General features: G+C 52.1%; 1 protein-coding gene and 1 long non-coding RNA gene across 2 annotated transcripts in view; one reads left to right on the forward strand and one right to left on the reverse strand.

Moving 5' to 3' along the window:
* Positions 1-5,175, reverse strand: part of LOC144934882 (microphthalmia-associated transcription factor-like) — a 41,400-nt gene extending 36,225 nt beyond the window's left edge. Inside the window, exon 1 of the mRNA XM_078861138.1 lies at positions 4,835-5,175. The gene's annotated coding sequence lies outside the window, so the exon portion shown is untranslated. The remainder of the gene's footprint in view (positions 1-4,834) is intronic.
* Positions 5,176-5,403: 228 nt separating this feature from the next.
* LOC144934710 (uncharacterized) lies at positions 5,404-9,465 on the forward strand. The gene is made up of 3 exons (XR_013637193.1): positions 5,404-5,535; positions 7,036-7,166; positions 9,380-9,465. It is a non-coding gene; the product is annotated as an uncharacterized LOC144934710 (long non-coding RNA).
* Positions 9,466-10,776: the final 1,311 nt, after the last annotated feature.

The raw sequence follows: 10,776 nt of genomic DNA on the forward strand, positions 1-10,776 counted from the left end.
TGATAAGACACTGATGTCGAAACTGGCGCGGAGTTTGTGTTGAACCGGTGCTGCCGCTGATGCTGATGAGATGTACACCCAGAAGACCGGCCGTGTGACTGATGAGATGTGTAAAAAACACACTTTTATAGATTGTTTTACGTGGAGGAACAGGTCTGTGGAGTCAAATGGCTTATTTACTGTTTAAGACACAGTTGTTGAGCGCAGGCCCAAAGACCGCAAACGTCAAGCAGCCAGCAACAAACAGCACCATCAAGGTTGTAAAAAAAAAGAGAGAGGTAGACGTCTCTTGAATTGAGCAGGGCTATCATAATAACACGGGCCCGGGAGGAAGAGAGACGACGACGACGATGGTGGTGATGGTGATGATGGTGGTGATGATGGTGATGGTTGTGATGGTGGTGATGGTGGTGGTGATGATGGTGGTGATGGTGGTGATGGTGGTGATGGTGGTGGTGATGGTGGTGGTGGTGGTGATGGTGGGAGAGGGAATTCCAAAGTGGGTGAGGGTGGGGTAGCAAGCAGAGAGAGAGACTGAGAGTTGGTGAAGTGACCTGCACAGACACACGCCATTCCTAGAATGTCTCCAGCTAAAGCGTCAACTTGTAGGCGAACAGTTAGTCGATGTTTGGTAACAGACAAAGCCTTACAAAAGCGCAGCCCTGAAATTCCCCACTCACCCCCTGCTAGCGGGAGGGCGTCTACCGGCGGGAGAGCCGCTGGGGACGGTCCATCGGAGCTCTCATGCACGCTGGCCCCCTGGGAACGGATGGCAGTGCCCTCGCTTTACACCCAGCCGCCCTTTCAACTGCCGCGCCCGGAGAACGAACCGGCGACGTGAGCACTGCAGGTTACGTGTGCGGAGCATCGCACCACGACAGCTTTCCCCACTGTCGGATCGACTTCACCATCAAGCAATCTGGGTGATTGGTGATCCAGCACTCACTGATTCGCTCAGTCACTCGCTCACTCATCGGCGCTCAGTCACCTCCTCATCAATCTGCCATCGCTACTACTACTTCTGCTACCATAGTTACTGTTCCCGAGAACTTCACTCATCTTTCATTCCTCCTCCCGGGTTGAGGACTCGGTCTATCAGATACATACCACGATGTTGTCCAACCACCACACTGCAGGTCACAATAATTCACTCACCCATGAATCCACTCACTCAACTATTAATTCACTTACTAACTCACTCACCCACTCACTCACCACACTGAAACTCACAATACTCTGAGCCCCGGGTAGGAACACTGAATCATCAGAATGCCCATGATGCCAGCATCTGGCTCGCTGAGCCATAGTAATCTCAATATCTTGGTGACACTAACTTGTGACGTGATGGCTACCGTAGCATATTAATATATTATACAAAATAATGATGACTACCTGAGTCATGACCACCGACTTACACAATGAGTACACAACAGACTGTTCTGTGTACTAAGGTATATGTTGAACTTCTTTCGCACCGCATGTAGCCAACTGTGCGAATCGGACGTTTGAGGAAATGGCCCTTATTCAGTCAGTTCCACTTGTGTCACAAGCTTAAAATACAAAACTCTGTCACTACCAATCTGTGTAGTAGTCCACACGACGTCTTAGTCACGGGGGGGATTGTTTGACCGTACTTCACCGCGCTGGTCAGCGCAAGTTGTTGAAGCGTGGAGGAGGCCAGGACCAGTTCCGATGTCGTTCGCCACTGATGTTAGCCGTGAGCAACTCAGGTCAACTCAGGTCAACTCAGGTCAACTCAGGTCAACGGTGGAACGCTCTCCCAGACTCAATGGGAGACGCGGCGCCAGTCTCAGCTGATTCTGAATCGCGAAAGAAGGCGCGCGCACCCCACGCGCGCTGCTACGGCGAGAGCACGCGACCCGGCGGAGGGTACCTCCTCGACTTAACTTGCGTGTTCATTCACGTGTTTGACTGCGTGCGATATTCACTGTGTAGATGCAAACTGCGTCAGTGAGAGATGCGACATGTTTGTAGACGCGTTTGTCAAGTGTGTGGATGTGTGTCTGTCTATCCAGCGGTGGTGTAGCGGTTAGCGCGCTGCGCTTCGCAACCGGCAACCCGAGTTCGATTCCCGCTCACGGCCAACACCGGTGACAATTATCTGAATCGATCCTGGGCCTCCCCTCGTTCGACTCAGCCTCAAATGAGTACCTGGTGCATGTGTAAACATCGCCACTGGGAAGACAAAGGCCTTACTAGGTGCTCGCTAACAGCACTTGTCCCAACAGTCTGTTAAGGCTATACGGAGGATCTTTGTCTGACAGAAATACAGAGACACAGAGACCAGACACAAAGACGTGGAGGTACACTTAGATACAAGACCGATAATATAGAGACGAGATACACCGAGATGCGAGAGAGCCCGACACAGAGAGATGGAGAGACACACGCAGACACAAGAGAGACAGACACAAGAGAGACACACGCAGACACAAGAGAGACACAAGATCGAGAATGTTGCGGCTCCCCTAAATCTGCCTGTCAGAATGAAGGAATCGATGACGGTGGCGGTATCATGGTGGCACGTGTAGGCCAGCGAGGCGCGTTATATAAGCGTGTGTATTTACATCGAGAGGGAGAGGGGGTGGTGTTCCAAGGGAGTTGGTGCGCATATTTGGATCGCGCTGTGCGCCCGATCTCCCTCGCCCATGTCTTTTCCTCCTCTCCCGTCTCCCTCCCTCTCCAACGTCCCTCCCTCAACCATCTCCCTCCCTCTCCCGATCTCTCTCACTCTCCCAGCCCTGTCGCCCAGACACCTGTTGCTTTCATTCTGCGCGCACCTCCAAACCACGCGGACCTCTTCCGCGCCACAGCCACAAACAAACCATCAACACGCGCATCAATTACACGTGGCCTTCGTAGTGAATACAAATATTAAATATGCGACGTGTCGGGCAATGGCCCTTCTTCATAGCACTTAGAGACACGAAACCCCAAGGAGAGCCTCACTGAGTCTCAAGTCGTGTTCGCATGAGGATCCTGCTGCTACACGGGGATATTTGGCCACGACTTCCATAAACGAGTGGCTTCAAGTGCGCAAAGAAGCGCGGAGAGACGCACGCTCGGGATGACGCACGCGGAGTAGAGCAGACGCACCAATGGGAGACTTCACCTCAATGTCAATGCACACGGCATGGCTCGACTGGACGATATCCGATGGGCGAGAGTGGTGATGGAATGGTAGCCAAAGGAGTGGAAAACTCCTTCCAAGAGATGGATCAATGAATTCGGCTCGTGCGACAAGAGTTATATGGATTGTGTAATCCCAGGACTGTGAGGGGGTGATGACAGCATGGGGACGTTTTCATCCAGCAGTGGATATGTCATAGCTTATGATGATGACGATGACTTCATGTGTAGGTGGAAACTGGAGGGTCGGTCATGGGGGTAGTTTGACGACGCTTCTCACCATGGTCATTGTGGGTTCGCTTGGTGACGGTGGAGGGGAGGGAGGTTGATAAGAGCAGCTCACACATCACTCACCGCGCTCTGTACGAGGATTCATACTCGAAGCTTTGCACAGATTGATTCAAAAGTACATTTCCGCACTACCATTTCATGGTTACCAAGCCGACAACGCATGTTATTCAAATGCAGTTTCTCAATACAAGTACTAACCAGGCCCAACATTCCGGCTTATCTTCTGAGATCCGGTGTGTTTGAGCTATGGTGTGTGTGTGTCTCTGCCACGTGCCTATGTATTCACACAAACACTCCCAAACACTCACACACGCACACACAGAGACAAAGATCCCCCGTGTAGCATTAACAGACTGTTGGGAGGGGCAAGTGCTGTTAGCGAGCACCGATGAAGTCCGACACGGCACACGAGGGGGTGAGTGGCCAGCACCACGCCCGGACGCCTTTGTCTCCAAAGACACAAAGGCACACACGCACACTCCGTGGCACGCACGGGTGTGGAACGTGGCAAAAACATATTTGTGGACAACACAAACAGACACCCCATTCTAACTCACTGACACACAAGGACAAATTGAAAGATCCCACGTATAGCCTTAAACAGAGTGTTGGGGCAAGTGCTGTTAGCGAGCAGCACCTATGCAGGGCCGGAACGGCACACGAGGGGGGGGGCAACACCACGTCCGGTCGCAATCTAGGCTGAGTCGACCTAGGGGAGGCCCAGGACCGGTTCAGATAATCGTCACTGCTGCTGACCGTGAGCAGGAATCGAACTCGTGTCGTCGGGTTCGTAGCGCAGCGCGCTGACCGCTACACTACCGCTCCCCACTGCAATTGTAAGCAAACCCCGCTGACTGACGCTGCTTGATGCACACTGACGTTCGGCTGCATACAAATGACGGTTGGTGGATCACGCAGAGAATTTTCGAAACGCCCCATTCCGCTGTCCTGCGAAATGGTAGTCCGTGAGATAGATGTCAGTCGAGCAAGCGGGTTCGTGAACCCGTCTGTACGGACCTCTGAGTGAGTGTGTGTGTATTAGAGCGTGACCCCTGATGCACAGCGCGGTGCGCATCCTCGTGGTCTCCTCTTTCACGACGCGAAACAACTGGGAACAACAATAACAGCAGCAGCAGCAGCTATAAATAAGTCAGGCAACCATCTCAATGGGGCAGGACCCTCCCGACAAAGAACCTTGAGACTTAGCGAGGCTTTCCTGCATACATACATCGCATTGTTATATTAGTATTGATCACCGTGACCCTCACCGTGTGTCGCGGACTGCCGGCGGACGGCACGCGCGAGATGTCGCACGAGCCGATGCTGCGCTCATGCCCTATGCAGAGTACAGTGCCATCGTGAAGGTCACAAGCGCACACTCGCCGGACCTTACCGCCCTTTCTTGATGCCGGTCAAGGCAGCCCGCTGTCCCACCGGCCAGCCGACTGTCCGAGTGGCCAGCCAGCCAGTTGAGCGGTCACTTGTCCAGGATAAGTTGGTTATCTCCAGCAGCAGCAGCAGTAGCCAGTGCGAACTTCCTCTGATGAACACTTATCTTGTCCCCCCGTCTGAGATGTCGTGGGCGCGCGATTCGCTTTCTGAACAGAAGCGTTCAGCCACGTTGGGATGTCTCCGAGTGAGTGAGTGCGTGTGGAGAGTGAGTGTGTGTGGAGAGTGAGTGTGGGTGGAGAGTGAGTGCGTGTGAGTCGCAGAGCACCATAAACACGCGCACACGTGACGTTGCGGATGACGGGGCAGGGAGGGCGCGTGCGCGTGTGTGTGTGCAGGGGCAAGGGCATGCGCGCGTGTGTGTGTGAGTGTGTGCCAGGGGGCTACACGCAGGGTAGACGGGAAGAGAACGAGCGGAGGAGGAGGATGGGAGGCGGCGGCTGTGGGGGCTAGGCGAGTGGGCGTGATTGGGGTGTGGAGAGGGGGTCCACCGATGCCCCGTGCGTGCTGCGAGCAGCCGGCGCAGGGCCCTGCGCCCGCGGCAGGGACGAAGTCTTCTTGCTGTGCTCTCAAGGCGGGCGGGCGGGGGGGGGGCAAGCGAGCCCTCCAATGGCCCCTTCCCTCGCCCCCCGACAAGTGTTGGTGGTTTGTTGTTATTTACTAGAGGACATACATTGTGTGTTTCATGTTGGGGGGGGTGGGGGGGGTGTTTTTAGAGCTTGACAGACAGAACGGGGCCACCACTGGCACCCCCTTGTGGGAGGTGCCGAGATTCGCGACTCTGGGTGTCACCGCGCCGTGCGTGGCTGGCTGGCTGCGGCCGTCGAGATGAGCGGCGTGGCGGTCGCGGGGCAGCCAGGGGGGGTGCCCTGGCCCCCCTGGTGGGCAAAGCCACGAGTTGGGGCCCCATTGACTACCGCGATGAGATACGTTTTCAAAAACAGTGCCAAACAAACAAACAAACACTTGTTTTGTAGAGACGGAGCGCCCCTACAGTGTTACATATCTGAGACCGTGGGCGTCATGACTTACATAGGCCAGAGAAGGCCGCGACATCGAATAGCCTCGGTGCGACCGTGCGAGAAAAATCAAAATAGTGGGGCCCCAGCTGACAGATTGCCGCACCCTCTGAGCTGATAATATAGTTACTACGCCACTGATAATGAAGTTACTACATCACTGTTAATGTAACCACTACGCCACTGATAATGTAACCACTACGCCATTGATAATGTAGTTACTACGCCACTGATAATGTAGTTACTACGCCACTGATAATGTAGTTACTACGCCACTGATAATGTAGTTACTACGCCACTGATAATGTAGTTACGACGCCACTGATAATGAAGTTACTACATCACTGATAATGTAACCACTACGCCACTGATAATGTAGTTACTACGCCACTGATAATGTAGTTACGACGCCACTGATAATGTAGTTACTACATCACTGATAATGTAGTTACTACACCACTGATAATGTAGTTACTACGCCACTGATAATGTAGTTACTACATCACTGATAATGTAACCACTACGCCACTGATAATGTAGTTACGACGCCACTGATAATGTAGTTACTACACCACTGATAATGTAGTTACTACGCCACTGATAATGTAGTTACTACGCCACTGATAATGTAGTTACTACGCCACTGATAATGAAGTTACTACATCACTGATAATGTAGTTACGACGCCACTGATAATGTAGTTACTACATCACTGTTAGCCTGATTTATATTCTAGTCGTGTTCCCGTGTGTCTTTTTAACTGGTTGTTTCCGCCCTGCAATATGGGAGTGATGTTCGCTGTGGTAGCGATGATATTCGTCTCGTGCGCACGACAGCAGCAGCAGCGACACGGTTCATGATCGAGAGGCCAATGCGGAGGTCCCGCTGTTGACGACAGCGAGAGGGCTTGAGCAGAGAGAGAGAGTCCGTGCCGTGTCGGTCCTCCTCCCCCTCCGCTGAAGGAGGCGCACAGACCTCAGTAGTTGACTGTGCGGGCCATAGTGAGGGTTGTGTGGACACAGCCACACGACTCTCGGCTTGTCTTTGATGTCTCTCTGTGTGTCTGCCTATCTCTCTGGATATCTGTGGGTTTGCTGTGTGGTCCGTTGTTTGGGTTGCGTGGCAGCCCCAGCCGCACTGCGCACCAAGAGGAGTCGATGGTGTTTGTCATTCTTGGCGCTGGACCTGAGCCAAACGAAATGCAGAAGCGACGCCAAGTCAGGGATCTGCCTGCGCAGTCATCGCCAACGACCACGAGTGAGCAGTTCCTCAAAGAGTCCACGCTACATGCGAGTGTGGACATCAGCGGGTCAATAAGGATGGATCAATAAGAATGGGTCAATAAGGATGGGTCAATAAGAATGGGTTAATACGAATGGGTCAATAAGAATGGGTCAATAAGAATGGGTTAATAAGAATGGGTCAATAAGAATGAGTTAATAAGAATGGGTTAATAAGAATGGGTTAATAAGAATGGGTCAATAATAATGTGTATATATTTAACGCGTCGGCTTTCGCGACCAATATCGTCCACTGTGAGCCTAACAGCGGGTGCCAATTGGCACGTTCTGTTTAAGTGACAACCCTTACTAATTGGCTGTGTCGGGTGGTGGCCGGTTTAACGACACATTTATATTTACCCGATCTAACCCAAAACACCTCTATTATGAATGTGTTTTTATAAAAGAAATTATGTTAATGTCGCATAAATTACGCGAGAGGAAAGCAACGTGTAAACATGATCCCAACGCGACTCAATGTACGAGCCAAATGCGAGTCGATTCCCGAGTCGCGACATCCCCTCAACACACAACTCAACACACAACTCAACACACAACTCAACACACAACTCAACACACAACTCAACACACAACTCAACACACAACTCAACACACAACTCGACACACAACTCGACACACAACTCAACACACAACTCAACACACAACTCGACACACAACTCGACACACAACTCGACACACAACTCGACACACAACTCGATACACAACTCAACACACAACTCAACACACAACTCGACACACAACTCGACACACAACTCGACACACAACTCAACACACAACTCAACACACAACTCAACACACAACTCAACACACAACTCGACACACAACTCGACACACAACTCAACACACAACTCAACACACAACTCAACACACAACTCGACACACAACTCGACACACAACTCAACACACAACTCAACACACAACTCAACACACAACTCGACACACAACTCGACACACAACTCGACACACATCTCGACACACAACTCAACACACAACTCAACACACAACTCGACACACAACTCGACACACAACTCAACACACAACTCAACACACAACTCAACACACAACTCGACACACAACTCGACACACAACTCAACACACAACTCAACACACAACTCGACACACAACTCAACACACAACTCGACACACAACTCGACACACAACTCGACACACAACTCAACACACAACTCGACACACAACTCGACACACAACTCAACACACAACTCAACACACAACTCAACACACAACTCGACACACAACTCGACACACAACTCAACACACAACTCGACACACAACTCAACACACAACTCAACACACAACTCAACACACAACTCGACACACAACTCGACACACAACTCGACACACAACTCGACACACAACTCAACACACAACTCAACACACAACTCAACACACAACTCGACACACAACTCGACACACAACTCGACACACAACTCGACACACAACTCAACACACAACTCGACACACAACTCGACACACAACTCGACACACAACTCGACACACAACTCAACACACAACTCGACACACAACTCAACACACAACTCAACACACAACTCAACACGCAACTCAACACACAACTCAACACACAACTCGGATCGCCAGCGGAGGGGATGAGGCGCGCGTGGTCTCTGTGCACAGGAGCGGTGGCGCAGTCGTTCGCGCACTGAGCAATGACCCGAACCACCACCCCCTCCCTTGCCTCCCATCCCCTCCAGTAGTACGTGCATTGTCATCATCCATGATCTATCCACTGCTGGAAGAAGGCCTCCCCAGGCCATCTCCATTCTTCATGGTCCCGCATGAGCTCATTGTATTGCTCCATCTCCGCGGTGGAGTCCTGTCATGATCGCGTTCCGTCCTTTGGCTGCCATTCCGTGTTTAGTCTCGACCGTCGGCCATCCTCCCTTCTCGCCCAACCTTCAATGTCTTCGCAGTGGACGCGGTGTCTCGAACCTGCTGCGTGTGTGCTCGCGAATCCGCGTGTTCCTCGTTCTACCTCTCACTGTAATTATAGCCACGACATCTCGCCGTGTTTTTAATCGATATTTGAGACTTGTAATTGTCTTATTTTTAATCTGTTATAAAAAAAAAATCTTTGCTCCGACGAAGTTGAACATCGTCACTTTGAGACTGTGTCACTGCTTGTGTGCTCAGGACACACCACCACCACCACACATCGCATCACCACCGACTTCCCGCTCAAGCGCGCTACTCGGCCTCTGCCCAACTGGAAGTCGCTCCCTCTCCTCTGCTACCGCCACAGCATTGAATTGCCCTCCCACCCCCAGCCATCCTTGCTGTCGACTTCCTGTCAGGTACAAGTCCAAGACCTCCCAGTCTCCTCTTCCAATGCCATACTGCCTGTGTCTCATAGACTCACACAGAGACCCACAGACTCACACAGAGACTACAGACTCACACAGAGACCCATAAACTACTCACACAGAGACCCACAGACTCACACAGAGACCCACAGACTACTCACACAGAGACCCACAGACTCACACAGAGACACACAGACTACTCACACAGAGACCCACACTCACTATGACTGAGAGCCTCTATGAGATAAATATGCCCACTCACTGTCTGTGCAGCGTCACATTCAGACTCGGCTGCGTCCATCCGCGAGTGTTTGTGTCACAGCGCCACCGTGTGTCACTCTTCAATCCTGCAGGTGTCAAAGACAGATCCCCCGTGTCGCCTTCACGGGCTGTTGGGGCAAATTCACCTGATGGCGAGACCCCGGGGTCCCGTGAGCCCCCGGCTCTCGCACAAACTGCGTTGCGACGTCATTCTATGTCTGTTGAAGGCGAGCGACACGGCGATCTTTGCCTCTCGACGAGCTCCACACGAGGCGCTCGTCAACGTTTCAAGGTTGTGTTTAATCACGACGGCATGCGTCCTCGCCGCTGCGCTTGGCCGACACGACAACAGCACGACCCGCGCCAGGCGGGTCGCGGCGTTCATGTGCGCGGTGGGACGGAGTCGCCAAAACACAAACATCAATTACGATGTTGACTTCCATTCATGAAGTTCAATTGCTGTTAGCGAACGCCGATGAAGGCCGAAACGGCACGGGAAGGGGTGGGTGGCGAGCACCACGCTCTGCCGCTTTTGTCTCCCTGTGGGCGATGTGTACACATCGCTCCAGGTACTCATTTGAGGCTGATTCGACCTCGGGGAGACCTAGGACCGGTTTATATATATCTGCTGATGGCAGTGAGCGGGGATCGAACTCGGGTGACCGGGTTCGTCGTGTGCTAACCGCTGCGCCACCGCTCTCTGCAGGCGCAGGTTGGCCACACGGCGGCGCTGTGAGCATCACGCAGATCCAGAAACATCGACACAACACAAACATCGACACAACACAAACACCGACTAAACACAAAACACAAACATCGACTAAACACAAACATCGACACAACACAAACATCGACTAAACACAAAACACAAACATCGACTAAACACAAACATCGACACAACACAAACATCGACTAAACACAAACACCGACTAAGCACAAAACACAAACATCGACTAAACACAAACA

Source organism: Lampetra fluviatilis, chromosome 11 (assembly GCF_964198595.1).
Source record: "Lampetra fluviatilis chromosome 11, kcLamFluv1.1, whole genome shotgun sequence".
NCBI lineage: Eukaryota > Metazoa > Chordata > Hyperoartia > Petromyzontiformes > Petromyzontidae > Lampetra > Lampetra fluviatilis.